Genomic DNA, 5202 nt, shown 5'->3' on the forward strand with positions numbered 1-5202 from the left:
GGTCTCCCGGGCGACGACGCTGCACGTCGGCCTGACGTCAGGGCGTGGCGACAGCACGGCTCACGGCTCTCGCCGACGCGGAAGCAGCGCTCTTCCGCCTCACACTGCCCTTTGTGCCGCCGCCGGGGTCTGAGGAAAGGGCTAAACTACCCGGGGTGCTGAGACGGAGGGGACGAGACCGTGTGGCGAGGGCGGGCTGGAGTCTTGGCTGCAGCCAAAGCTGAAGAGAAACGCTGCGGGGTGCCGCGTGGACTTGTAGTCCCGCCTCTTAACCCCTCGCCCCAGGAACCTTAGCCCTGACACGACAGCAGGCAATTGATCGTGCTTAAGCGGAGAGAAAAAAATATTCCTGTAGAGGTCATTGGATGTAAAGGGTAGCACTGATTTCAGTCATTCTGAAAGGTATGGGTAAAATTTTATCTTAGTCAAAAAGTAGTCAAGATAAAGGGCTTAGTTTGAAAAGTATTTTGAGACTCCCTAGTGCACACTTTATGGAAGGCTGCCTACCATTACACGTGACTTTCTCCATTCATCCATTTATTCATTTAGGGATGACCTGCTATGCAATAAGCACTGCGTTCCACACTAGGATAAAGCTCTGTGTGACTAACCAAGGCAGGAGTTGCCACTGATGTGATTAAAAGGTGATTTCGTTCATAGTCCACATCTCATTTTCGATGATTATATGAGGTCCAAAACATAGCTCTTCCAAGAACCAAAGAAAACATTACAGTTCCCCAGCAGGAGAGTCACTAATTATTACTGAAGAAAACTGATAGCACCTGGAGAGAGAAGTAATCAAATGTGCAGAGCAGTACTGGTACAGTACTCACACTCCTGATAGCTACTTATTAATGAAAAGTGACAGCATGAAGTACCGAACACTTTATAAAAGCCTTGTTGCTCAGGGTAATAAAAACCTAGGAGGTAGATGTACTATGTGCACTTAACCAGGATGAGTTTTACCCCAACATCTGTCATTGATTTTGTTTCTACCCCCTTAAAGAGGATTCATCACCTGGGAAAATAGCCAGTAATGAAAGGACTGAAGACAGAATTAAGAGACACAGACTGTCAACCAAGTGGCCGAGCATAGGGTGCTCATGAGAAGCACAAAGAACTTTCATCTTCATCCTGTGTCTTTGAAGGACAGTGAATATAACACTTTGCTTATTTTGTAATAATAGGGGCTTAGATATAACAGTTCATCCAAATACATTGAGCACATCCCTAAAGCAAGATCACTGTGTTCTGAGACGACCTTTGGTGGTACATCATGCTTCACCAAACCCAGAGATTGTATTTTTCAAACATCAAGAGTGTGCTTATTCAAACCTACGTAAACGTATATGTATATGGTATTATGTATATGTAATATATGTACGGTATTCCCTATTATTTCTAGAGCCATAATGAAAAGAGATTATGTCAAATACAAGAAATAATTATGCTGTCAAGAGGCTGCAAACTCAAAGTGTATGAAGCTGCTCCCTTAGTAACAGTATTGTTTTCAGTAAATTTTTTATAAGTATAATGAGTATACTCTCAAAGATTAAAAAAAAATTCAACTATTCAGGAGACTAAATAAGATAGGATAGCAAGTTTAGGGCCACCGTGGGCAAGACTTTGTCAAAAAATAAGGGGTGGGGATGTAGTTCAGTGGCAATATGTCTTAGTTCAATCCTCAGCCCTGAAAAAAAAAAAGTAAACACATAAACCAGTAACTCACTTATTACCAGTATCAAGTAACTGGTGCTATTTACTAAACATAACTACATATATTACACTCTTATAGGACAGAGGAAAGTTTGTTTACATCGGCATCACCAAGTACACGTGAAAAATGCCATAAAATGTTACATGGCTTGTGACATCAATAGTGACGAAAATATCTCAACACTTTTGTTTATTTATTGATTATTTATTATGGTGCTGAGGATTGAATCCAGGGAACACTGAGAACACTGAGCTACGTTCCCACCCCTTTTTATTTTAACTTGAGACAGGGACTTGCTAAATTGCTCTGGCTGGCTTTAAACCTTCAATCTTCCCTGCCTAGGCCTCTGAAGTCACTGGGATCGCAGACATACAGTGGGCCATCACTGATCAAAACCTTGTTATGCAGTACATGACTGGTAATTATTAGCAGTAATACTATTTCTTGAGTACTTTGTGTATATGAAAAGGAAAGGAAATTCTTTAGGGAAGGGAGACTATAGGCTGAAAGGGTATAATTCACTCTCATTGAATTTTATCTGTGCTTATTCATGTGCATGTTGCTTTACGACCAGTTTCTTTTCCACTGTAGATGTCCCTTACACTTACACTGTCCAATCAGGTAGCCAGCCACATGTGATTATTTAATTTTGACAGAATCTTAAAATTACATTGCTGTATTACAGTAGCGTATTTCATGTACTCAGTAATCACATTTGGCTACTATGTAAGACAGCACAGATACAAAACATTTTCACCATTGTAGAAAATTTAGTTGGACAGTGATGGACCCAATAAGATTTTTAAGGGAAAAAGAGCATGTAAGTTATAATGAATACTCTTTAAAGGAGAGAGAGCAAGGAAAATAATTCCTAAAAAAGATGAAATGTTATAGTATTATAAAAATAAATTTTAAAAAACACCAAGACTGTCCTGTATTTAAAAGAATGTTTTTTCTTGGTTCTCTGTTGATCTGTCTTTCCCTCTCTTTCCGTGTTTCTCACTCCTCCCCTTTCTTTTTCTCCACTCCATTACCTCACATTCTAGAACAGAAGTACAATTTAAAACATTCCCAATATTGGCATATATTGAATAAAATTTTGAGTTATCCTGTTCTTAATTTTTTTTTCTGGTGCTGAGGGTCAGCTCCATAGCCATACATATGCCAGGCACATACTCTACCACTGAGTTATAACCTTATAATCCTACCCAATGTTCTTAATTTTTAAGTCACAGAAGTTTCACTTTTAATGGTACTTTTTAAAACAATGCATTAATAACCATATTAAGTACCTCTTAACAGCTTTTGTGACCCTTTATTGTTTTTAGCTTATGGGTCAGTGACCCCTGAAAGAAAAAAAACGCTCTCTAGTTTTTAGTGTCTGAAAAGGACTAATGTTTTCTACACGGCCTGCAGACCTTTGGTTTATGAGAATATAATCACTGTGCTTTTATTACTGTTAGGAATTTACCTAAGATATTTATTCAGCTGGAAGTTGTCATTCATCCATTCATTTTGCTCTCTGCTCCCTCCTCTTCTTTTCCCCTCTACCTAGAAAAAGCATGTTGAATATGTATTTAGTTTACAAGCCTGATAAAATTATCAGAAGTCTACCCAAGACTACTAATTTTTTTTCTGGTGCTGGGGATCAAACTCAGGACCTTACTCTTAGGAGGCAGGCAACAGCACCACTGAGCTAAATCCCTGGTGCAAGACTACTAATTTTAAAGGGAGCTCAGGACTGTACAAACATGGCAAAATTAGTTAGCTCCAACTTCATTCTTATCCCAGGAACCATGCACAGTGCAACTCTGTCTCCTGCAATGTTTGAATAAAATGGTTGCAAACAGGCCTCCCAAGTTGGAAACAGCTTTCACTACTATTTCTGAGTTCCATCCAGTGCAAATGCAGAATTTTTTTAAAAGCTAACATGTATTGGGCTCTTTTTTATTGCAATAATATATATAACATAGCATTTTCCATCTTAACCATAATTAAGTATATAGTTCAGTAGTATTAAGTACATTCATATTGTTGTGAGTCATTATCACTACCCATCTCCTGAACATTTTTTTTCCCATTTAGTGTATTGGTACATTTTAGGTATACAGTACAGTTACATTCATCATTGGGATCCTGTACCTCTACATGACAGGTCTTGGTTCTCATTTTTTCCCCTTGTCCCTGCCCTCCCTTCACCCCTCCCCCTCCCCCTTTACAAACACTTCATTTCCAGTTTTTTCATTTTCTCATATTTTTTTCTTTTCCCTTATTAGCTTTGGTGTGAATAAACTATAACAGTACATAAGATCCTAATGATATAATGGACAATGTGAAATAGGAAGAAAGGGGCTAAAGGTGTAGGGAAAGTGGGTAGGGTAGGGGAAAGGTAATAAGGGAAAAGAAAAAAATATGAGAAAATGAAAAAATATCGGGCTCTTTTTATTTGCCAGGCACTTCATGTACAATGTCTCACTTAGTTGAGAACTCTTCCAGACATAACTCAGTCAGATCCTACTTATTGTTTACTTTCACCCAAATGATGGCAGGGGCTAAAGGCACAGCCCGTGTGAGTGCAGAAGTGTACCTAGACTCAGTGTGAGCCTAAGTGGAAGCACCTGGGCTTCCCAGCAAATGTTCCATGGCTCTGTAGGCCATCGGTACTCAGAGCAGCAGCCTACTGTGAATCAGAAACATATGTACATATGTATAAGTCATGTAATTCCACAAACTTTGGTTTAGACTGACTTTCATCCTGATGTTTCCCAGGTAACTTCCAGTTTTCAAAAGAGGTCATCTACAAAGAAACAACTTGCTTTGTTTTACTTACTCCCACACATTTTCTTAGCACCAAGTTGTGGGTTAGAGTTTAAGACTTTCTTTTAACTATCACCCTTTTAGACTGCTTTATAAAGCTGCTTTGCATAGGTGAACACCAAATAAATGGTCAGAAGGTGAACTCAAGCATAAAGTATTATCTGTAGATTGTATTGTATATCTTTTTTAATCCATCCTATGTACAATTTAAACATGAATAACCAATAAAACAAAGATCACAATGTTTCTACATTTCTACAGGTTCAAATGCACGGTCATCTGTTCGGGAATACTTTATCAAATTCAACTTGTATTTCATCTTGAGAATATGATTACTGAACAAAACTCCAGTGAGACAACTTTGACCCTTAAATGATATATATCTACTCCCAGAAATGAAGTCACGCGCTACAGCAAAACATTTGATTACAAATGTATTTCCTTCTAGCCTGCTCGCTACTGATAACAGCTTTGTCTAAAAATGAACTACGCGCCAAATACAGTATTTGTTAGATGAATATATTTTAAAACAAAGGAATAAAGCTGTAATGGTACTCATTTAACATTTGTAATTAATTTGATGCTCAAAATATGGCACTGATAGCTCTTTAAGAGATTAATCTGTAATGTAAATCATCCAAATTCCTTTTTTAAAAAACTCTTAGCAT

The 5202-nt window shown here is 38.2% G+C and overlaps 1 long non-coding RNA gene across 1 annotated transcript; it reads left to right on the forward strand.

Annotated features, from left to right (window-relative positions):
- The first annotated feature begins 222 nt into the window (after positions 1-222).
- Positions 223-4859, forward strand: LOC104871091. The gene is made up of 3 exons (XR_782739.2): positions 223-402; positions 2060-2135; positions 4796-4859. It is a non-coding gene; the product is annotated as an uncharacterized LOC104871091 (long non-coding RNA).
- Positions 4860-5202: the final 343 nt, after the last annotated feature.

Source organism: Fukomys damarensis, unplaced genomic scaffold (assembly GCF_012274545.1).
Source record: "Fukomys damarensis isolate Sample0158 unplaced genomic scaffold, DMR_v1.0_HiC HiC_scaffold_37, whole genome shotgun sequence".
NCBI classification, from domain to species: Eukaryota; Metazoa; Chordata; class Mammalia; order Rodentia; family Bathyergidae; genus Fukomys; species Fukomys damarensis.